Below are 25265 nucleotides of genomic sequence, written 5' to 3'. Positions count from 1 at the left end.
TCCTAGCTAGGCCGGTAAGTATAGGAAGAAGGTAGAAAAACAGTAATGCCAGAAGTAGACAGGTGCCTCACTAGAGAGATAAAATGTCGCCACGTCTAGAAGAATTGAAAGAGCAACAAAAAAGAGCTAAGCAAGAACAATGAGGGAAACGCGAAAGCAGCCAGGGGCTCTAAAGCACCATGCTGACGAGACGAACCGTGCTAGACCTAAATGTGCCAGACGAAGAGAGAAAATGACAGCCGAAAGAGCAGTTTGAGTACAAACAGAGAAAAATGTTGGTTCAATAGAGAGACTATAAAGAAAAGAGGAGGAAGATAAAAAGAAAACAGGTGAAAGTGGTCTGAAAGACGGAAACACTAAGCTCAGCGCGAAGCCGTGACAAATCGGTTTATACGAACACAGCGGCAACAACGCAAGCCATGCCTTTGTTTTGTATTCTTGACTATTTTATTCTTCGTGGGTAGCAGTATTGTCCCCCTAGCGCGTCGTTTGATTTCTACGTCTGGTGACTTCTTCGGGCTCCCTGTCTACACGCGGTTCAGCGTCTATCGCCTCGAGCCAGAGGCAGTGGATCCCTCTCCTACAAATATCCTCTCTATCTTCAAAGAAACATGTTCTTGTTTGTCATGAGGTAAGCAGCTAAATGGTCTCTGTTTCTTCAAGCCCTCACGAAATATTTTTGTGTTCTTCGCAGTGAAACATTTCAAGTAATTTTGAGGGGAAGTTTGTGGTGGCCGAAAGATAAAGGTCTTTACTGGGATAGGAATGTGGAAGGTAGCGATGAAAGCGACAAGGACGGGTGCCGCATGCACCGCTTCTGATAAGGCGCTAGCAGACGCGCTTGATGCCTGCAAAACATTTATTCAGCCCTTTGATTTCCGCCAACATACCCCTATTCATTGTAAGCCTTTGTTCTCCTGGTACCCTTTCTTGGATCCATTGTTCTGGGAATAAAGGGCTGCTACACTTTGCATCGCGCGTGTTAATAATAATCGCCACTTAGGACGGGCTCTTTGCACATCGATAATGATCGTTTGGAGGCATTTGTCTTTTATTCAGCTGCAATGAACAAACTGCTACCACCTATTGAAATCCTGGCTGCTGCTAGCAGTATTGGATCAGTATCAGAGGATGCGTATCCCAGGCTGTTTGTTCATTACGAGCGTGTTCTCACAATTTAAAATTACATTTGCAAGGATGCCTGGAGTAAATTAAAGCGGCACCGGCAATTAGCGCCACCTAAGCATACACTCGGAGGTGATGGCTTCAACATGCGTATTCTGATCTGATGTGATAGAATACAATGTAGAAGATATAAATATAAATGCAAACTTGTAGGATTATTCACGCAGGCAAAACAATTAGATTGAGCCATTGATAATAACTTATGGGTAATCTCCGCTATTAGAAAAAAAAATATTCTATATTGTGACGCATTGGGCTGCTTTGCACTTCAAGCAATTAGGAACACTTTGAAACAAAAATAACAAAATTACAGCGCAATAGTGATTGCCGAAAGTTACATGAGTGTAGAAAACCCGGATGCGTCACAGCAGCTCGTCTGATAACTGCCGATGTTCCACAAGTGAAGCCGCTACCACGTCTGTTGAATTTGTCGACCTTGTTTAAAATAATGCTCCGTACTGTGAGCTCCGCCAAAAAAGTATATGCAACTTCGCTTGCGGTTCATTAACTAGCCATACCTCAGGCTCGGTTCAGTCCCTAAGCTGGACTTTGGTACGCAACAGTCATTAGAGCCAAATTCAGTAAAGACTATAGGAAGTAAATGACACAAAGGGAAGGTCATCAAGCAAAGAGCACGTCAGTAGAGCACGGCCTCTACAGAGAGGAGAATAGAACGCTTTGCTATGGTCGTAATAGCAGCAGCAAAAAGGGTGATCCAAGTCCCCGCTGGTTGTTCCGGTACTTGTGGAAGATAGCCATACCCTGCCGAGAAGCGCCTGGCGTTGTTTACGCCATACATGTGGGGCTATAACACACACCGCGCAACGTGAGCGCCTTCTTTATTGCGAGCAGGTTAAGCGACTGTTGCAAACACAGCTGTAGCAGGCGCCACGAATGCTCCGTGGCCTGCTTTTGTTTGTGTAGGTTCTCTCGATAATTGGTAAGCGCTCGTGGTGATTTCTGCAGGACGTGGGCCAAGCTTGGCCGAAGGGAGAGCCTGATTTTATGGGCTCTTGTATAATGACCGACCGCGAAACATTTTTGCCAAGTATGCCCGCAAGACCATATGCTCATAACAACACAATTCTCGGGCACCACTTCTAATCCTACATTTACTAGGTGGCGTTAGAGAAATAAAAAACGTTTTTCGACACTCGTTCAACCATTCCGTATATTTTACGTGCACCCATCATATTAGGTCTAGACACGTTGCCAGCAAACTTAACGAGCGCAGAAAAAAGGAAACAGGTATTCAGTACACAGAGCTTCACTATTGTCACTCCGTGGTATATGTGCATGGATTGGTGCGGGGGGAAGGGTGAGGCACGAGGCTCGACCAAAATGTGCATGACACACTATTTACGACAAGCACCCATCTTTACTATACAGTTCGAAGCGGGTAAAGGGATTCCTAACAGAACGTGTAGAGTATCGAAGCGGATTCGGGAATCCTTTGCTGTCCTATAAAAGAGAGGCGGTTAAGTAATATCTGCAGTCCAGCATGAGAAATTCAACTAAACAGACACTGAACACAACTCGATCGAATTCTTGCTTTGGTGTAAAAGCAATTCTAACTAGTTATGGCAGCCTCAACATTATTTCGAAAGAAAAAATGTAATATTATCACCGATAAATGTATGACTTAATGTGCCCCCAGCCAATCTAGCAAAATTCGTGACGTCACCAACGAGGATGATCGTTTACAAGCCTACAGCGTTTAATTCGAACTGTTTTGAAGTCTACCTCGACGCTGCATGGGCTCTTTGGCCGCGATGAATTACCTGTGCCAGCGTTTCCATTTTAATAACCGAATGCTGTCGGTAGCGTCGACACCCGTTTTGCTCACGGTTGTAGCGGTCTCTCTGCGGCTTGAACACAACTGGACGTCGACTATTAATGATACAGGTGGACAGGAACTCTCGGTCATGGCAGCCCTTGCTGACGGGTATCTAATCCAGTTCAAGTTTGATACTGCCGCAAATGTCATAACATCTTCGAAGTATGTGTGCAGCGGCATGTAGGAGCCAAATCTGTGTTTCGAGACCCTTAGCCACAGGTGAAACACAAAATACAAAAAATGGTTCATGCTACCATTACCTAGCGAAACAAATCAAACCACAAAAAGGGTCTTGTACTGGAAGGTCTTTGAACGGCATTTTTGGGACGACCAGCTATCCGTACGTTAGATGTTTTAATGCAGCTGTACTCTGTGGAAACTAACAGTGCTCAAAACCTGAGCTACTTGAGACTAGAAAGAAATGTCGCTCCTTGTGAACAGAGCCTGGTAAAAAGAATGCTGTACAAAGTGACGTTGGTCCAATGCCATATTAGTTGTGTTGCTGCTATATCTCTAAAAGTGCCAGTTTCACTCTTACCCAACGTGAAAAAAAATGTGGAAAAAACGCTGAAGATGGGCGCCATCAAGCAAGGCCATCACTCATCATTGTGCGAATAGATTGCGATCGCAAAAAACACAAGACCATTGCATATGCTTTGATTACACCCAGTCGAAACAGCACGTGATAAGTGAAATACGTATCATACCTGCAGTATTAGGCCTTCGAGAAACTGAGGACTGCGAAAATGTTCATCAAGCATAATGAGAATCCTTTCCATTGGCATACGCCATTCGAATCTGAGTAGCAAGATTTGGCCACATTCATCACATCATTTGCCAGGTTTCAATTCTTGCTACTACCAGTTGGCAAGGACAATGCCAGAATGTTTGAGAGGGAAACGATCCCCACTCGTAAGGACTGCCTGGACAGGTATGTCATCGACTACCACGTTGTGAGCAGCTACGACGCCAAGCTTGCAGCAGTGTTTGAAAAAAAACTGATTGATTTATAGGAAGGGAAAGGCGCAGTAACTGTCTCACTTGCTTTCTGTGGACACCTCAACCGCGCCGTAAGAGAAGGGAGAGAGGTGGCAGTGAAGGTGGAAAGAGAGAAAGATGAGCCGTAGTGGAGGGCTGCGTAGTAATTTCGACCACCTGGGGATCTTTAATGTGCGCTGACATCGCACAGCACACGGACGCCTCTTCGTTTCGCCTCCATCCAAATGCAGCCGCCGAGGTCAGGTTCGAACCCGGCTACTCCGGCACAGTAGTCGGGCGTCTTACCACTGCACCACCCCAATGGGGCGCAGTGTTTGAACGCCTCAAGTAGACTTGCAGCGTTGAATCCGCGCAACAGTGGGCACCGGGAAGAACGACCTTGAGGGCATCACTGCCAACCTTTACGAACGACTGCCACTGGAAGTCAGGACATAGTGAGATGTTGATTCAGAGCACGACAGTTAGCATGCGCCCAGAGATCTATAATGATATTATGTTATCACTAACCGTCACCGAAAACTAAGTGAGCATTTTTATCTGCCTTCTAAGCACCTATGCCAAACAGCTGACATAGATTTATTCCACTGGGATAATGGACACTGCATATTAGCTGTAGGTTACTATTCTACGTTCTTTGAAATGAAAGAGCTGTCGGGAACGCAACCGAAGCAAGCAGCTCATTTCTTTTGTGTTTCGTCCTGTTCATTTTGTGCTGTGTATCAACTCTACCAACAATCATCATCATGTACCAACAATGCACACAGTTGATTCCTCTGAACTTCATTTCATTAGTCAATTATTTGCTTCTTTTGACATTGTAGTTACTGCGAGGTAAGATAAAGTCCCACAGTTTGCCTCGCCATATGTCTCCCAATTTCTGAGCAAGTGTAGTATGAGGCATCACTGCAAGCCCTCCTAATTACAAGAGCAACAGTGAAGCTGAATTAGCTCTAGAGACAGCCAACGGTATCCACTAAGGTCAGCATGTATCACTTAACACCTCCTTGCTCACAGGTCAACATTAAGACTAGAGGGATACTTGCAGCCTGAAGTCTTTACAGGTCGCAAACTAAAAAGCACTATTGCTACACTGTCCTAAACATTTGTAATGGAAAGGCAGTACAGGATTGGGTACCTTCAATGATTCAAACAAATATGGCTTTTATGTAGCATGGACCTAGCTTTAGGGCACCATTGTCCAACCAGCAGATAGACCCATGTCTTTTATTGGGCAAGATGGCTATAAAAAACCTGCGTCCGACATAAAAGCATCTGTAGTCTAAACAGACAGCTTGATACAGATGAACAGCGAAGCCACCACGACACCTAAGCGCATGGATTTCCCAATGAATTGTGTGCGGCTTGGTGTAGTGACTATGGTGTGCAGTTATGTAGGAGCTTAAGAAATGGCGCCACCATTTCGTGCCATTGTCTCTGAGGACGGTATCCTAACTCAACAAGTAATCACTCACGAGTTACCGTGATTCTATAATGAATAAACGCGTGTGGTCGATCCGATTCATCCAAATCCTGATTACGTCGGCAACGGGACAGCTATAACAATTCTTTTTTGAACTGCAGCCATTCCATTTCCATATGGTCTTGTCTAGAGAATCCATACATTTTCTTCCCTCAAACTCTACTTGATCCTTCAAACATTCCTTTTATAGATGCCTTCCCATTGTATTATGGTGCCTTTCAGCCCAAATAATATCTGATGGCAATGAGCAAGAATGAGCATTTATTTATGCTTTCGTTCGTTTCCCATTGTCATCTAGAAAAGCCTGAAATATATCTGACCGAAGTACTAACAGTAATGTTAGCATTATCTAAACTGCAAACCTTTGTTTCCCTAGTTATGCTCATGAGGGGATCTCTCTTTTTTATTCTCAACTCCTGTAGATTCTCGAGTGTTATAGGCCTATTCAAGCTCCTTATCCTAAAGCACCTAAATGCTGTTCGAATGCTACAGATGCCGGCGCACAAGAGCTTACTTCTGAATGATGAAGCAGGTGCCATAGAAATGGCTTTTCGTGGCGGTCTTGCCATGAGCTATGGTGGCCCTGCCAATCGCTGCTTATACAGTTCCGACCAAGGCCGCATTTCAAGAATGCTGGCGGCATACTACACGGCAGCACACCCATGGACAGTGGCGAAGCAGCTCACTCACCCACTGGCGGCGCTCTATCCGGCGGCACGCCTACGAACAATGCCGACTCGGCCGTCTCCCCCGCTAGCGGCACACAAATGGGCAGTGCTGACCCAGTCGTCTCATCCGCTGGCGACACACTACTGGGCGACACACCCAAAGACAACCTGTTGAAAAATTTTATATAATGGAGAATACAGATGCTTTCATGCGAGATTCCGTTCTCTCAACGATATGGCCCTCTCCGCAGCGTTACCTGACGACAGATAGCGGAAATAATGCAAAAATGAAAAAGAGCGCATTTAAAGCCCGCCGTACTCGTTGCTTCATAAGCGCAATAGATTGACACGACTTACCTGATCACTGAGTGGATAAAACATCTATTTGAATCCTGTATATCTGTAACTTGTTCTGTTTTTTTAACGCAATGTTAAAATAAGCTACCAAAATTACTCCGGGGGGCTGTTGCCCTTCAGATTGCATTAAGTAATGTTGTTAATTTTTAATAGCCGCAAATCCAGCCGTGAACCGAACCACGAGGTAACGGCATGACAACAGCAACACTATTCAGTTAGCTTCACTGTAATCATTTCCTGCCTTCAGTGAGAGTATGATACCTTTAGATATCATATACCTCTCGATAACACTCTCTGTTTAACCGTCCTGAGGCAACCAATGAGGAGAAAGAACTTGCGGGACCCTACAGTTGAGACAGAATTACGCTGTGTTCGTACGTCTTTATGGAGGTACGGACTCCGCAAGATATTGATGTCCGCTACATCCGCGCTATGGGGATAGATATGGATCTCTGCATAATATGGACTCCATACAGTTGAACAGTATGGACTCCGTATGGAATCCTTATGCTGGGAACTCCATATAATTTGTACGCACCCTGCACTGCCATATGGCCAGGGATATTCAGCGTATAGCCGGTATTTATACCAGACACTCATAGGGCCACAACTCGAATATGCCGCCATCGTTTGGGACCTCCTATAAAAAAAACATAACGGAATTAGAGAAAATACAGAGATGCGCAGTACGTTTTACATTAAGTACAACCGAACTGATTCGCCATTTTTGTTATTGGCAGCAAACAATATTAAGATAGCCCGCCTATCCTTTCTTCAGCTACTAATTCACTAAAAACGTGGCATCTCTCCATCCCCCTATGTGCGGTTTTCAGAAACGCGCAGAACTCGTAATTATAATCACAATTTAGCCCCATACTTCGCAGATATTAACGCTTTTAAATTTTCTTTTTTTTTCCCCAGAACAACTGACGAATGGAATTCCTTGGCTGTACGAGTGATTTTGCTGTTGATTTTGACAATGCACTTTGTGAACTATTTTAGCGTATATGTGTACAACATTAGACATTTTTATTGTTCTCTTTGGTTTACTATCCAGCTGACCTTGTATTGTGAGAATTAATTTTTCTGCCATCTTAGATTATGAGATTCGCCTTACCAAGCTACTATGCACCATTATAAAAAGGTCTCCATTATTATTGCGAAAATGAAGCTTGCTATCAAACCTTTCAACCTGATATAGATTTAGCGGTACTTTGTTGTTGTATATTCTACCGCTGAATAGTTGTTGAAAATGATATCTGCCCTCATGAACCTCAGACAAATCTGGTTTTACACGCAATGCGAGTACATAATATGACGTCCTAAAAGTTTAACTATTGGAAGAGATAGATCACGTAATTAGGTGCACAGAAGAACCTCTTCCACCAGTTTCTAAAATGACAGCCGCCATGTGGTAACATATGAAAGCTAGTAGGCCCATGACCAACGTATGCACAGCAGAAGCGACTATGTGTGACGTTTACATCGTTCCTTGAGGACAGTGACATCTGCTGCATAATCTAACCAGCCGTGGACCACGGTAATCTGTACTTCAGCGCCACCACAATGAAATAAATAGCCTGCTTAGGTAGGGAGACGCCTTCTTTGGTGTGTTCTCTGTGTGTACCGTCAATCCTTCGACCATAAACCCATTTCCACCGGCTCTCCATTCTAACAATAGCGACGAGGATACCACGAACCTGCTGGCCCTGGCTCAAGCAGAAAACCCCAGTAGCTGTCACGAACGCCGCCCAAGAATTAACAGCGTTCACTGGACGTCTGTCGGAAGTCTGCACCGCGACAGATAACATGCTATCTACTTTGAGCAATTCGAGGCCTTCACGAGAGTGAATAAGCTGGACGAGCAAAGCAATACGGGCGTGCTTATCACTATACTGGGTGACTGCGCATATACCAATTTACGGAACTTGATGTTCCCGTACGCTGCCAAAAAGAAGACTTATCAAGAATTAAAACAAACGCTTCCGAACCATTACACGCCGAAGCGTTCGATAATCACAGAGCAGTATAACTTCCATAAACGCACAAAAGGATCCCGGCAGGCAGGTGATGACTTCATCGTAGAACTGAAGCAACGCACGACAAACTGCTCATTGGGAACGTTCTTGTCTGAGGCACTCAGGGACCAACTTGTCGGGAGTGTGCGCAGCGAGGCGGTTCGGTACAAGCTTCTGGCCGCTGAAGACGACAGGGGCGTAACGTGGGACAAAGTTTGCGTTATCACCACGTCTATGCAAGCCGCTGAGAACCACGTGAGGGAAATGCTACCAGGACCCAGCGTGATACGAGAACCGGAGGAGGAGGTCAGGTGGAAATGTGGCGACAGTGCAGGGACCATGTAGACGACCAGCCACAATTGGCGACGTAGGACGGCGAGCGCAAGGAAAGTGTCCGCTGACGGACAGGATACCGTCGTGCTTTCGTTTTGGGGGTCACCACCACAAGCAGGACTGTCGGCACATCAAGGTAATATGCTACAATTGCTCTCGGAGAGTACAGAGGGCAAAATGCATATCTAGAACGACCGAACTGCGTGCTCCGGGCCGCTCGGAGCTACGTGCGCGACATCTAGCGATAACGCCTGGTTCGAGACGGGCGGAGTATCGGCATGCGCGACCAAGCCGATAGCACTGCCTGTCTTTTCGGGGCTCGCAGGCTGCTGCGGCTTTACCTTCTGCTTCAGTCGTCAGAAGCGCTGATGTGCGCTGCCAGTCTGCGAAAGCGCATACGCGGCGGAGCGCACGCCACTGGCTTCTCTTTTTTTTTTTGCTTTCTTTTTGTGCACTATCAAAGCTCTGGCAGGGAGCATTTCACCGTATCATTCACTCGCCGGTGAACTGCATCGTCACCCTAGCCGCGAGCCTTATATCAGTGATCGAGGTTTGGCAGTTTTCGTTCTTCGGCAATTGCAGGAAGGCAAATTAGTATTAAAGGTGCCGCGAAGTGTAAGCGGCGGGTTTGTCTTTATTTCACTGTTCTTCTTTGGTCATTAAAGAAAACAGATTGCTGGCTTCTCATTTCACGTTCTTTTTTTCCACAAGTTTACTGTTTATTAGGGGATGGAGAGGACAAACTAATAGCGAATAGGGGCTCCCCCAGATTTCTTTGGGATCTCAATCCTCTTCGGCAGTGACTCGTAGAGGGAGTCGACGAGAGCGCGGTCATTGCGGAGGTGTCCCCACTCATTTTCAATGGCTTCCCATAGCCCGTCCGGATTGCAATTGGAGAGTCCCGATTTCTTGGATAGGCTTTTCTTCATCTGTCCCCACACGTTTTCTATAATGTTAAGATCAGGGCTTCTTGCAGGCAATGGAACGGTCATAACGCCAAGCTTTTCAAAAAGGTCTCGGTCAGTCTTGGCTGAGTGCACAGAAGCTCCATCTTGTTGAAAGTGATAGAGCCCATCCGGAAACGGCCCATCAAGCACATAAGGCAAGAGGACCGTTTCTGCCACCTCCGCGTAGACTTCTGCCGTCATACGCCCAGGAATGCGGTACAGGGGTCCTAGTCCATCGTAGCTGATGGCTCCCCACATGCTGACTGAAACACGACCGCTGCTGCGCACATTCCAAATGTATTTTTCTTCGTCCCTGCATGGTGGTAGGGAAATCCGGTTTTATTAGAGGAATCAAATTGCCATCAGAGCTAATGATACCTGATGTGGTAGCAGTGAAGGACTGGAAACGACGACAGTGCAAAGCATTAAAGAGATTGAAGCCCATTATGGTCCAAAATATGGAGCGTCAAAATGTCCGTTCGCGAGCTCGTTAAGCTGGCTTTCCAGCATTGTAGATTTTTAATATAGCGTCGCAGCGCACAGTATAATACCCGAAATCAATCACACATCTTTTATATGATAAAATACACACGCTGTTTTAAAATTCGCCACATCTTAGCTTAAGGATACAATTTTGTGGGTGTGCCATGCAGAAAAGGTAACCTAACGAACATTTAAAAGTGTGATTTTGATGTTCTATACTTCAAAAAACATTGCCGATTCCGAAAACGTAAGAACTGAGCTCGCATTATGCATTCACGACCTTTAATTTTGCGTTTTATTGTTTCGCCCTGAAGCCGAAAATAAAATATACTAATTTAAGTTCTTTATGCGTGTTTCATCTCTATTGCCTACATAATGCCCACCGTGCTATACAGTTTAACAACACAGACTGCACTCACCTATCTTTCACTGGTTTTAAAATATAAATTTGACAGGCTAAAAAAAAAGCTCCGGGTATATTCTCAGACGTGCGAGCACATTGAAACAGACTACAGTCCTACCGTGCTTTTTCCGGCCGCCACACCCGCTTCTGCTGGTCCCAGCGCGTGCAAAAAGTGGCTTCGTCGCTGAAGACGACTGCTCTCCAATTGTCTGGGGTCCAGTCTTCCACCACAGACGCGAATTCCAGGCGCGTGTCCCGATCCGCTTGTCTCAGTTGTGTTTTCTGCGCAGCTATTCTACTTTTCACACCTGCTGCATGAAGCCTGCTCCTGATTGTCTGAGTGGATGCGTTCAAAGCGAACATGTCACGAAGCTCCCTGGCGCTGAGGTACGGATTATCTGCTGCTCCTGCGACAACAAGTCTTCTTCCGTCGTCGCTCTTGGTGGCCGGCCGCGCGCAGCATCCTTAAGTCGGCCTGCTTTGTGGAATGCCTGCAGTACTCTGTTGACTGTTGCTGAAGGGCGCCCAGTAGCTTGAGCTATAGCTCTTTGGGTCATTGTCCGGCCCATCTCTGTGATGGCTTTCCTTTCGTCTACTGTGAGTCGCGGCGCCATCGTCGATGCCTTTCCGCATCTCGTCTGTTCACTTGTAGAGATGAAAACTTTATTCAGGTTATCGCATATCTGATCTTGTGTATACGCCACACTTAAGGTCCAAGTATGCTTTCAGTAATGGCATGCCGATTTTGGCATTTGCCGGCAAATGCAGCCTGCCAAACCTCGATCACTGATATAAGGCTCGCGGCTAGGATGACGATGCAGTACACCGGCGTGTGAATGATGCGGTGAAATGCTCCCTGCCAGAGCTTTGATAGAGCACAAAAAGAAAGTAAAAAAAAGAGAAGCCAGTGGCGTGCGCTCCGCCGCGTATGCGCTTTCGCAGACTGGCAGCGCACATCAGCGCTTCTGACGACTAAAGCAGAAAGGAAAAGCCGCAGCAGCCTGCCAGCCCCGAAAAGACAGGCAGTGCTATCAGCTTGGTCGCGCATGCCGACACTCCGCCCGTCTCGAACCAGGCGTTATCGCTAGATGTCGCGCACGTAGCTCCGAGCGGCCCGGAGCACGCAGTTCGGTCGTTCTAGACATGCATTTTGCCCTCTGTACATTTAGCTAGCATGTGTGTCACAAGGCAAAGCGATTTTACTGGGGAAGAGGCGTCTAGTTTGGAATTGTACGCTCTCGGAGAAAGAATTCATCCGTACAAAGTTGACATGAACGTGAACGGGAAAACCGCGGCTACGGAAATAGAAACAGGCTCAGCGGTATCTATTATTCCTAAATATGAATTTGTGAAGCATTTTGGACATCTGCCATATCAGCGTGTGCAATTTTGATTACGGACATAGAGCGGCTCAGGTGTGCCATTGAATGGCAGGGTCGCTGTAAATCATGAGGGCACTTCTTTTCGACTGGCGCTAGTGGTAGCTGCAAATGAATAAAGGCGCACGGTACCGGCATTGCTTGGCAGAGACTGGATGAATTGCATTCGCCTAAACTGGTCACAGGTCTTTAGAGTGAACGCAATCACTTAACAGGAAGGGCTGCCAGACAAGTATAAGGACGTATTCACGGGCTCAATTCGAACTATAAACTAATTCGTGGGCTCTATTGTTTTAAAGCAGGGATGTACAACTTGTACTCTGTAACGCCAGCCCAGTGCCGTACTACGCCCTGAAAGACAAAGATGAAAAAGAGTTTAAGGAATTGGAATCGGCAGGTGTTTTGTACTCGGTACGCGAAAGCTATCGGGCAATGCCTGTTGCAGCAGTTCTGAAGAGTGTGGAAAAGCAGTCTGGCTATGTGGTGACTACCATGTGCCCCTAAACCTCTGTATAACCGTAGCTCATTACCTGCTGCCATTGCCGGAAGATGTGTTGCTCCATTTGCATGGGGGACTTGTTTCAGTGTACTGGATTTATCGAAGGCGTACTTGCAACTTGAAATGTGGTCCTTCGCAAGAGTTGCTAACGATTAAGACACACACCTCGGCCTTTTTCGCTTCGCGCGTTTACCGTTTGGTGTCACAAGCGCCCCTGCCATTTTCCAAATGGTAATGGATCGGATACTGGTTGGCTTGGAGGGCACGGTGTGCTATCTCGATGATGCCCTCATAAAAGGAAAGACCGAAAACGAGTGCCTGAGACTTACTGAACAGGTGCAACTGAGACAATGAACGCATGGAATACATGCCAACGCCGATAAATGTCAATTTCTGAAACACTGCGTCCGCTACCTAGGTCACAAAATGGACGCAGTCGACATTCATCCCACGAAAGATAAAGTAGAAGCCATATTGAAGGCTTCAACACCGACTAGCGTCTCCGAGCTAAAGGCTTTCCTAGGGCTGGTGAATTTTTACGCTAGGTTCCTTTCTTAAACAGCAACGACCTTATATCAACTCTACAAGCTGCTCGGAGAAGATTGTTTGTGGGAGTGGACAAAAGTTTGAGAGCAGCTTTCAGAAATGCAAGTTACTACTAAGCAGGATTCAGTGCTAGCTCTGCACAATGGAAACAAACCGCTCAACCTGACGTGTGACGCATCGGCCTATGGCCTTGGAGCGGTGCTCGCACATACTGAGGGTCACGACGAGAGACCGATCGCTTTCATGTCCCGCACGTATACAGCGACCGAAAGAAAATTTGCACAAATTTAGCGCGAAGCTTTAGACATATTATTTGGCATTAAAAAGCTTCACAGGTACTTGCTTGGTAGGCAGTTCGAAATACTGACTGATCATCAGCCGCTGACGCAGTTGTTTGATCCGAGGAGACACAGCAGTCAAGTAGCGATTGCAAAAGTGTAGCGACGGAAATATTTCTTGGCTTCTTATTAGTATATGATCAAGTACAAGAAGGTTCTACCAGTTGGCCACGAAAACGGTTTATTAAGGCTTCCGTTTATCAAGTCGCTGCCATCGCTGGTCTGGGTCAATAAGAACCGCGCGCACTGCGTTTCTGTGTTTCACCACATCCGTCATATATACCTAGTAGCTTCATCAGTGTAAATTAGAAAGGACGAGCTCAAACTTTGCCGACGGTGTTTTCTCGAATGGCGGCGCGCCACTTTGTAGCAACCCTCCATAGTGCAGTGTTGGGTTGGTCTTCCTGTGCTGATTGATTACTTGGTTGTACTTGTGTGCAACGGCCATTTTACTTTCCAAAGAAAAAATGCTTGAATATGTTCCTAAATCTAGCTGTATTATATAAAAAACAGCTCATCACCACTCATACAATATAGATAATATTTCTCATTCCCCAACAGCCTTGATTAGAGGAGACAGGTGTGCTGCAAGCAACTTGCGATGTGGAACATTGGTGTATATCTAACAGGGGTCGCTGTTCTGGTCCGTCAGCAACACATCTGTGTAGAGCGGGTCCTCTAACGATCGCAAAGCGGACAAAATTGCTTTATTTTGAACGCATTTTTTGTTTTAAGGGATTAATTAGGAGAAACGAACAGATTTTCACCATCTTCATTAATTTCTTTAAGCCGTAGAACAACATGCTACGCACTGGAGACTCTTAGTTACGCAGTGAATTGAAAATTTCATCCTTCCTTCCAACAATCCGAGATTAGAATTCCTTAACAACTATTCTAGCTCCTGCATATAAAAAAACTAATTTATGGGCGGCTTGAAAAACATAGTAAAGCAAATAATGCCACGGCGATGGCTTCGGTATTTCATTACGAATTTTGGTACTATGGTCGAGCGACTCTTTCCAACGACAGTTTGTTTCAACCAAAACGTTTCTTCGCTTTGTGAACAGGAAGCAGGGTATACGTCATTCCTTTTTATCCTGTATTCAAACAGGGTGTACGTGAATCCTTTTTATACTATATTACCTGCACCTACCTCATGGGACAGGCTAGTACTACTAATTACGCCTAATACCATTCAAAAGGTCAAGGAACACAGAAGAGAAAAGAAAGAAGATTGTTGACATTTTTTAAAGCTCCAGCTTCAGAACCAACAGTTGATATGCTGGATTATATCTTCAAGACATATGGCATTAATAAGCATAAGCGAGGTTTCACTTTTGTAGACACAAAGCCTGCTGGAATAATATTTACCCCGCTCTTCTCCATATTCTGAAGTTAAAGTAAAAAAATGTAAAAGTGGTGTAGGAGAAGTTATAAGAGCCGTGAGAAAATAAGACAAGTGAGCTGCCGAGACGAGAAGAACGCAATTAGACGATCTGCCTTCATTCTAATTAAAAAGGGCGCCTTCTCTATAATGTCTGCTCGTCATATCCAGTGAGTTAACTTACCCTTACGTCGCGATGGCCAAAGACTACTGCACGATGCTTTTAATAAGTGTGCACAGCATGCAGCTTAGCTTACGGCTACCTCTTCAAGTGCGAGCATATTTTACGAGCGCTTTTCCCGGCGTGCGTCATCCTCTTAAGGTATTCTCAGCATCGTCAAGCCATCGACCCACTCATTAGTGAAGCAAGTGTCGTTTTCATTATACTCTTTACCTTCAAATTGCAGTTCTGAATATCTCACTGGGATTAAAATAGAACCCGGAAGACATCCGGTCTTAATTACTAGAAGTCAATTTTAGCATTTATTTTTCCGAATCTTTGGTACATAATCCACCTTATAAACTACGCCGGAGAATTTTAATCTTCTGGGTTTGGTCAGTTGGTTTATGGTGTTTATCGTCCTAGAGCTACTCAAGCTATGTGAGACACCGTAGTGCAGGGCACTTTCTGAACAGTCAGCTGGTGGGGTGCACATGACATGTGACAGTGAGCCCCTTCTTTATCTCCATGGTTTTACCGTACGTAAATAGTTTTGGATATAGGTATTTAGATAATACAAGTGGACTTTTTTTTTATTTTTTTTGAACAAGAGTCCAAGATATTGGTGCCTATTTCATGCAGTAGTAAGTATTGTGATTAATTGTTTTTACTGCAGTTTCACTATAGTGACATGCTAAAAGGGAACACTAAAAATACTTACACGGTACTTTAACGTGCAGACAAATATGCTTCAGGGCAGGACAGGATCACGACTTTAGCCTTGTAGCTCGGTTCTCTCAGCGCCAATTTTTGCTCCATAGTGAAATTTATTTTTCAGAATCCAGAGTCGAATTTATCTGTCCTGTTATTGCTCGGTAGAGCACAGATTTTACAACTGCGATTAGTGAACGTGTGTGTAAGTCTGCCAACCAAGATCCGTATAACTCGTGCTATGGTCTTTCCAGTTGTGATGTATGGATGCGAGAGTTGGACTGTGAAAAAGGCTGACCGCCGAAGAATAGACGCGTTTGAATTGTGGTGCTGGCGAAGGCTCTTGAGAGTTCCTTGGACTGCCAGAAGATCAAATCAGTCAATATTGTCGACCATAAACCCTGACTGCTCATTGGAGGGTCAAATTCTAAAGTTAAAGCTCAGTTACTTTGGTTAGTCGCTGGAGAAAGATTTGATGTTGGGAAAGGTTGAGGGTCGCCGGAGAAGGGGTAGGCAGCGAACGCGATGGTTAGATGGCATCCTCGAGGCACTGCAGATGAAGTTATGTGATGTTAGGAAGATAGTGAGAGACCGGAAAGCGTGGCGTGACATGGTCAGTAGGGTCACGAAGAGTCGGACACGACTGAACGACTGAACTGAACTGTGCAATTATCAACCATTCTTCAAAACCTGCACTTTATAGTTTAGGACTGAGTACAGAATGAGAAAATTGGAAACCCGCGGTTTTGATCAGAAATTGAGGGCAATCACTGGCCTTCCGGGAATAAAATTAGTTTCGCACTACCACCAGTATTCCGTACGAACTAGCTACATGTTCCCGCAAACTTTATTCTCGCCGCTGAATAAAAATAAACGTAGATGATAATAAGTGAACCTAGGGGACAATGATAAACAATGTATTCCTCTTATACTTATATCAAATTGAAGGGATGGGTTGTTGGAACTCTCCCTCACTTTTAAAAGGCACGACATGGCATTACAATTATGTCAGCACCGCGGCACTCTACCACTTTATATAGTTCCTTCTTCTCTCCTTATTCTTTCTCAGTTAAATTTCTTCCCTGTTTTCAACGGAAAGGCGGCTGATTCCTTCTCGTGGGATGGCATTTTTTTATTTATTTGGATATTTGTGTTTGTATTCGGCTTGTATCCTTCCCATGCTTCTTTTTTTCTTATTCAATTTACGACCGAATGCCAGCGTATTTAGCGACCCAAATTGATCTTTCGTTCCTTCCCACTGTATTATACGTCCAGATCGCCTTTCATGCCAGCTGGAGCATCGCCATATAGTGCTTGCATGACTAGCGCTGCTGTCAAACGTGCGTGCCATCAAACAACAATAACTGTCTTCACTTCGGCAGATCGTGACAAATACAGAGCGTTCTAGTTTGCTGACGCGCGGCTCTTCTGACAAGCGCGGCATAGAAAGGCAGCCAGTAATTCACTCCGGACAAAATTTGAGAAGCCGTCAACTATGCGGACCTCCGGACACGAAGGCCAAGATGAGCGACTACAGGCAAAGAAGGTGGAATTTCGATATTTCACACGCCATGCACGTGGATCGGCCGATATTGGATTGGCGCAGACAGCCTCCGCTAGAAGAGGTCCACTAACCCCTTCTCTTTTCTTTCAAGCAGAACCATACGCAATGCCTGTACTTTACGCAGCGCGCTCATCAGGTCGTAAAAACCTCAAAATTAAAAGAGAACCTTGCTCATGGACCAATAAAACGTTTGGTATTAAAGTATGCGCTAATTATGTCAATATCTTGACTACTTTATTAACACTCTGTCAGCGCTCACACCCTGAATACCACCCACGTCTTCCTCACGACAAAGCATGCGCACATACTATTGTCACTCTTGAACACGCCGAACATAAAACGACAGTTCGAACACCATGAATAACAAGACCCTGTGGGCTCCCTGTGCAAGGTGAACGTAATAGGACAAGCAGGTTAATGGTTCGATTTAGTCTTCTGTGCATATGATCGATACCTAACGGACCAATATTGGAGGAGTTTTGAGAAATAAATTACTTGGAGCCGCATGGTACTGCCATGGCTTATCCAACCGTCGAAATAAATAAGCCACTGAAATGTTTCGTAATAAGACAGTGCCTGACAGACTTGCATATATGTTGGTTAGAAAAGAATAAAATGTTCACGGCCAGCACATTCGGAAATGTTGATAGATAGTGAACGGGGTTTGTTTATTTCAGTACAAATAAGTAACCGTCGACACAGCGGTCAAACCTGTTTTCGTTATGTATATTTATGCATATACTCGTACCAAATTTGACATCCCTGTAGCTATTTGCGCGGATTTCAAAACTGCCGTTAAATTAAGCTCGCTGATATCGTTTCAGATAAATTAAAGTCCGCTCTTGTGCCATAAATAATAAAATAGAATATGCACAAGTTTAGGCAGTCGGCATGTCCCCAAATGAGATGTCTAATAAAGATATTGTTTGTTCTTGAACGACTAGTAGCTTCTATTTTATTCAAAAAAATTGCTCCCAAAATTAAGTGACAAATGTTTTTACAGAAATCAATTTCCAGGGTAATACAGAGTCTATATATAAACAAATTAGAAGTTTTACTGCGCACTGCAATCTCTCAAGACTTATGGTCAATAGAAAGATGCATTCTAGTGCAGTTGCTTTGAAACCGCCAATGGCATAAGTTGCTACACCTTCACAAAATTGAAAGAGGAGGCTATCAATCACGAATGTTATTCCTGCGCTTGGCTCGTTTGTAAAGTTTCGTGCTTTTGCTTTTGGTAAGAGAAATGCGACATTGGGGATTCGGATCCCACCATCGGCACGTTGTTTTTTCTTCTACTTTGTGTCTAATTATCTTTCCCCTAAACAGATTACATTACTAATTCCTGTGACTATTCAAGTAAACATAAAAAAAAGACAAAGTACCATCCCCAACGCTTTCCTTGGCCTCGCCGACTGTTGGCTTCTTTCCTTCATGTATTATAACGAGCACCCTCATTTCCCCTTGATTGATCTGCTTGTAGCTTACGGGGGTCTCGGTTCTGGCAGTCTTGAAGCCATAGGTAGCGTAAGAGGGTTCTAGCACAGCTTTCGCCCTCGCCCTTGATCACGTTCTACGTGACGCTGGCGGTTACAAAGGACGTCCCACGTCCGCCGCTATGGCTGAGGGTGGCGCTGGTGAACACTCTCAAGGTTAGTATACAGACAACATAAATACCCAAGAAAGTAGCAGGCGGGACAGCGGCCGATGTAGCTCAGTTGGAAGAGCACCGGACGCGTTATTCGGAGGTCGTGGGTTCGGATCCCACCATCGGCACGTGGTTTTTTCTTCTACTTTGTGTCTAATTATCTTTCCCCTAAACAGATTACATTACTAATTTCTGTGACTATTCAAGTAAACATAAAAAAAAGACAAAGTACCATCCCCAACGCTTTCCTTGGCCTCGCCAACTGTTGGCTTCTTTCCTTCATGTATTATAACGAGCACCCTCATTTCCCCTTGATTGATCTGCTTGTAGCTTACGGGGGTCTCGGTTCTGGCAGTCTTGAAGCCATAGGTAGCGTAAGAGGGTTCTAGCACAGCTTTCGCCCTCGCTCTTGATCACGTTCTACGTGACGCTGGCGGTTACAAAGGACGTCCCACGTCCGCCGCTATGGCTGAGGGTGGCGCTGGTGAACACTCTCAAGGTTCGTATACAGACAACATAAATACCCAAGAAAGTAGCAGGGGGGACAGCGGCCGATGTAGCTCAGTTGGAAGAGCACCGGACGCGTTATTCGGAGGTCGTGGGTTCGGATCCCACCATCACGTTGTTTTTTCTTCTACTTTGTGTCTAATTATATTTCCCCTAAACAGATTGCATTACTAATTTCTGTGACTATTCAAGTAAACATAAAAAAAAGACAAAGTACCATCCCCAACGCTTTCCTTGGCCTCGCCGACTGTTGGCTTCTTTTCTTCATGTATTATAACGAGCACTCTCATTTCCCCTTGATTGATCTGCTTGTAGCTTACGGGGGTCTCGGTTCTGGCAGTCTTGAAGCCATAGGTAGCGTAAGAGGGTTCTAGCACAGCTTTCGCCCTCGCTCTTGATCACGTTCTACGTGACGCTGGCGGTTACAAAGGACGTCCCACGTCCGCCGCTATGGCTGAGGGTGGCGCTGGTCAACACTCTCAAGGTTCGTATACAGACAACATAAATACCCAAGAAAGTAGCAGGGGGGACAGCGGCCGATGTAGCTCAGTTGGAAGAGCACCGGACGCGTTGTTCGGAGGTAGTGGGTTCGGATCCCACCATCGGCACGTGGTTTTTTCTTCTACTTTGTGTCTAATTATCTTTCCCCTAAACAGATTACATTACTAATTTCTGTGACTATTCAAGTAAACATAAAAAAAAGACAAAGTACCATCCCCAACGCTTTCCTTGGCCTCGCCAACTGTTGGCTTCTTTCCTTCATGTATTATAACGAGCACCCTCATTTCCCCTTGATTGATCTGCTTGTAGCTTACGGGGGTCTCGTTTCTGGCAGTCTTGAAGCCATAGGTAGCGTAAGAGGGTTCTAGCACAGCTTTCGCCCTCGCTCTTGATCACGTTCTACGTGACGCTGGCGGTTACAAAGGACGTCCCACGTCCGCCGCTATGGCTGAGGGTGGCGCTGGTGAACACTCTCAAGGTTCGTATACAGACAACATAAATACCCAAGAAAGTAGCAGGGGGGACAGCGGCCGATGTAGCTCAGTTGGAAGAGCACCGGACGCGTTATTCGTAGGCACGTTGTTTTTTCTTTGTGTCTAATTATCTTTCCCCTAAACAGATTACATTACTAATTTCTGTGACTATTCAAGTAAATATAAAAAAAAGGACAAAGTACCATCCCCAACGCTTTCCTTGGCCTGGCCGACTGTTGGCTTCTTTCCTTCATGTATTATAACGAGCACCTTCATTTCCCCTATATATATATATATAAAAGAAGGCAAGAAGCCAACAGTCAGCGAGGCCAAGGAAAGCATTGGGGATTGTACTTCACCTTTCTTTTTAATATTTACTTCGATAATCACATAAATTAGTAATGTAATCTGTTTAGGGGAAATATAATTAAACACAAAGTACAAGGAAAAACAACGTGCCGATGGTGGGCACGTTGGCCTCGCCGACACTGTTGGCTTCTTTGCTTCATGTATTATAACGAGCATCCTCATTTCCTCTCTCTCTCTCAATATATATATATATATATATATATATATATATATATATAATCTTTTTATAGCTTGATACAATACGGCGCTGAGACCTCCATTTTTAAGGAGAGTATATCTCTTTTCCTTCTTTTGCTTGACAGATGTCTTTTTTTTCTGATATCTAGGTTTCAGATAATAAGAACGTTATTTATCTATGTAATGCTGATGTCCTTTTAACATAAGCCCATTACCATATCTTGCACAATCGTAGATTGTATACACCCGCCGTGGTGCCGTAGTGGTTACGGCGCTCGACTACTGTTCCCAAGTACGCGGGATCGAATCCCGGCCTCGGCGGCCGCTTTTCGATGGAGGCGAAAAGCAAGGCGCCCGTGTGCTGTGCGATGTCAGTGCACGTTAAAAAACCCCAGGTGGTCGAAATTACCGGAGTCCTCCACTACGGCGTCTCTCATAGCCCAAGTCGCTTTGGGACGTTAAACCCCAGAAACCAACCAACCATAGATTGTATACGCACATGTAGCTGGCATTTCAGTAATGCAAGTATACCTGCGTGCGTTTCTCTAGATTGTATACGATGGGAACTTCATTTTCAGCTCCAGAAACCTTCTCTAATATTGTAACAGGGGTACAAAATTTTTTTGGGAGTATAATTTTTTGCTTCGGTGATAAAATCCCCTTTTTTGCTTCTGTTTTACTATTATTGCCTTTGTTGGCCTTATAACATGCATAAACGACTGCAAGTTCTGACGATACAGTTTGCTGCACAGGTCGAGGTCTTCGTCCTATGAGGTCCCCTCTTCTTGAGTAGCCACTTCTCCACTGAAAGACGGAAATTGAGTTTCAAACCTGACCAGCCAGATTCGAGTTAAAGAGCCCTTTTTTAGAATCAAATATTCTACAGACGCCTTCTACTCTTCGAAGGAACCTGAACGCGTCTTTAGAACACAGACAGTCATCAAAATTTCGGCTTTTCTCTTTGCTTTTTATCCCGCTCCAGCGATGTAAATCTACATTCTCTATGAAGTTACGTTCGCAGATCTGGGAAACTTCGGCTTCCCCCACCCCGTTAGGAGCCCATCATTGCGATGACAGCAGCAGAGTTGTCTCTTTCTGCTGAGGAGAACATTACTTACATTTGCTTTCTTGAAGCTCTTGTGACAGGCTTCAAACATCGCCTTAAGTAAACATTAGGGAGTAGGAGGGCAGGCCGCCTATACAAGGCTTTGCATACTTCTACGCTTCAACGCAATTAGATTTGAGGAGGAATTTTCTTGAACAGGAGTTCAACAAAATGCAAGATGAGCATAAAAGGTGCTTTCCACTTGATTTTGCCTTCTTAAGAAAGATGGAATGATCTGAAAAGCAGCATGAATAAATCCTAATATTATATTCAACAGGTTATGTGTGCATTGGAGCGATCGCCCGGAACTTTGTCACCAAGACTTCTCTTGCTCTTTCAAGCAAAGAGGTGTCTTTTTTAAATAAATTTTTGCGCAGCAGGTTAACCCAGGGGTTATTTCACGTGACTGTTTCGTTTTCTTCATGTTTGTTTTTTCTGGGCCTTGGAGTAAAGGGCTTAGGCTTAGTTGTGAGTCAGCGCTTGTACGGTGGCTTTCTTTTATCTCGTCCTTTGTCTTCGTGTTCCCGCTGTTTATATTAATATTGAATAAGTACTAACTCGCCCAACAAAGTATCTTGGTAAGCCATATTTCTTGTGCAACGGGCTATTCGTGTGTCCTACAGAACCTTTTGTTTAATGACCCTGAGGTGTTAGCGCCTGCCATTGCCGTTTGTGTCTGCCAAGCAAGAAAGGCCTCTTGGTACCTCGAGCTCGGCACAGTGCCTCCGGAATTCCTGAAGACCTTTGGGTTCCTGAGGCCGTCTACTGGTCATTGCAGGAGACTCTGCCGTATAATGGTGTCTGAGATGTGGAGGCAAGCCCGCCACTTCAAGGATTGTCTACGACTCGTGTGTGAGTGCATGTATAGCAAGCAGCGTGCGTGGCGCAAGTACACAGAGTGGAGTGCCCTGAGTGAAAGATTGACGGAATTTCTTTGGAAGGTTGTTCTACCTCGGCTTCCACGAAAAAAGAAGATGAACAAAGATCAGCAAGGCAAGGTATTGAATTTCGCAGATGAAGAGATACCTGTAGATATTGATAAGATGCTGAAGCTGGGTCCTAAGCATGCTTTTGAGCCTAGAGTTGATGAGGCTGAACAGGTGACCATGTCACGCTGTATCGCAAATAGAGTTGAAGATTCTGATAGGTCGCGGTGCATCCATGAGTGTTTGGAAGTGTTAGAGCACACAAAAGAAGGATAAAAGGGGAAACAGTGCCCTATTAACTATATTGCAAAATGGATGGCCTCAAGAGACCTCAGAGTTATACTATCAGATAAAGAAGGGTATTTTACTATTTTTTCTGAGAATCAATTTCAAGAAAAAGCCGAGGCTGCTGTTGAGAAGAATTTCAAAAGGTTTCCTATGAAAGCGACCATGATAAAACAGAGGGCTATGGCTCTACTAGATGATCTTGGGCTTGAACGGATACGTGAACAGGTGAAACAATGCAAGCAATTACATTTGGAAGTATTCTTTTCGGCAAAAACCCATAAACGAGATGTTCCGTTCAGAGCCATCGTATCTGAGAAGAGCACATGGCAGCACCTGGTGTCCAAATATTTGCAGAAACACCTTACCTCGTTGACTTTATCAGACCCCCTAAGACTACCTAACTCTGAAGCCCTTGTTGTATTCCTGGCTTCAGCATGGATGTCAAGGATTTGTATTATAGCCTCCCCCATGACTGCCTCCTTAAGCGTGTTCAGATGTGCATTACTGAAGAAAATAATGAATATGACTTCATTGACGCCTCAGGTGTAAGTGTAGGAAGTTTCCTTGAACCTTTGAGGTTCTACCTGGAGTCCACCTTCGTAGGCTGGAAGAACAAGCTGTATACGCAGAAGGCTGGAGTATGCATTGGGTCGAGTGTTGCACCGGTCTTGAGTGACATCTTCTTAATGTACGTGGACATACACCTGAAGGATAACTTGGAGGGCTTACATTATTCCACCTTCAGGTATGTTGACGACTTTTTAGTATTCACAGACCGTGAAGGATTCAATCAACGAATGAAGGACATTATGGATGTTTTTACAGAGTGTGGATCCGGGCTGGCATTTACTGTTGAAGAACCAGTGGACGATCGGTTACAGTATTTAGATCTATTGATTCAATTCGGTGATGATCATGTTTGTTGGGAATACAACCCGAGATCGATGAAGCCGTTGCTAAGCTCCAATTCGGGGCATTCCAAGTTAGTGAAGAATGGGATGATCAACCATGCTTATTAAATGCGTTGAAGAAATCTAGTTACTCCGGCATGGGCAAGAGTTTTGAAAGACAAGTGAAGAGAATTGCAAAGGCCGGTTATCGGGAGTCAGTTATTATTGAGGCCAGTTGCCGGGTACTGAAGAACCTTAAAAGAACGCACAGATTGAAATCCCTGCCCAGCATGGGTGAGAGGAAGAGGAAGGTTGCAGTGGTACCGTTTGTGCACAGACTTTCGCATGGCCTCAAAAATGTAGGCAAGAGCTATAGCATTGACGTCGCATTGACCGCTTCGCTCAAGATGAAGAGGATCTGCCCGGCTATTCAAAGGGAAAGAGAAGCGAAGAAGCAAGAATGTGGGGTGAAACATAGAAACCCATATGTTGGATGCAAGACAGGTGTTGTGTACAGGCTTCCACTCTCTTGTGGAGCCAGTTATATAGGACAAACAGGACGATGTATTAATAAGAGATTACAGGAACACCGGAACAACTTGGAAAGTGGAAAGGACAAAACGTTTCTGGTATCACATTGCCAGTCATGTGAAATAATGAAGAAGGAGAAGAAGAAGTGCGTTCCTAAGTTTGACAAGATTAGGATTTTGTATCGCCACAAAGAGAAGATGACGAGAGAGATAGTGGAATCGCATTTTATTTCAACGGACAATAAGTGTGTCAGCAAGACTTCTCTTGCTCTTTCAAGCAAAGAGGTGTCTTTTTTAAGTGAATTTTTGCGCAGCAGGTGAACCCAGGGGTTGTTTCACGTGACTGTTTTGTTTTCTTCATGTTTTTTTTTTTTGGGCCTTGGAGTAAAGGGCTTAGGCTTAGTTGTGAGTCAGTGCTTGTACTGTGGCTTTTTTTTTATCTCGTCCTTTGTCTTCGTGTTCGCGCTGGTTATATTAATAATCAATAAGTACCAACTCGCCCAACAAAGTATCTTGGTTCTTCTCTGTAGTTTCATGAGTGTGGAAGAGCAGGTCGACTA

At 44.9% G+C, this 25265-nt stretch overlaps 1 protein-coding gene across 1 annotated transcript in view; it reads left to right on the top strand.

Moving 5' to 3' along the window:
- The first annotated feature begins 8528 nt into the window (after nt 1-8528).
- Nucleotides 8529-25265, top strand: part of LOC146186219 (uncharacterized) — a 224327-nt gene continuing 207590 nt past the window's right edge. The window contains exon 1 of the mRNA XM_084608004.1: nt 8529-9013. The gene's annotated coding sequence lies outside the window, so the exon portion shown is untranslated. The remainder of the gene's footprint in view (nt 9014-25265) is intronic.

This window comes from Amblyomma maculatum, chromosome 6, assembly GCF_055883805.1.
Source record: "Amblyomma maculatum isolate TAMU_Amacu chromosome 6, ASM5588380v1, whole genome shotgun sequence".
In the NCBI taxonomy this organism is placed as follows: Eukaryota; Metazoa; Arthropoda; class Arachnida; order Ixodida; family Ixodidae; genus Amblyomma; species Amblyomma maculatum.
The sequence above is the reverse complement of the archived record's forward strand: the minus strand, read 5'-3'. Positions and strand labels throughout refer to the sequence as shown.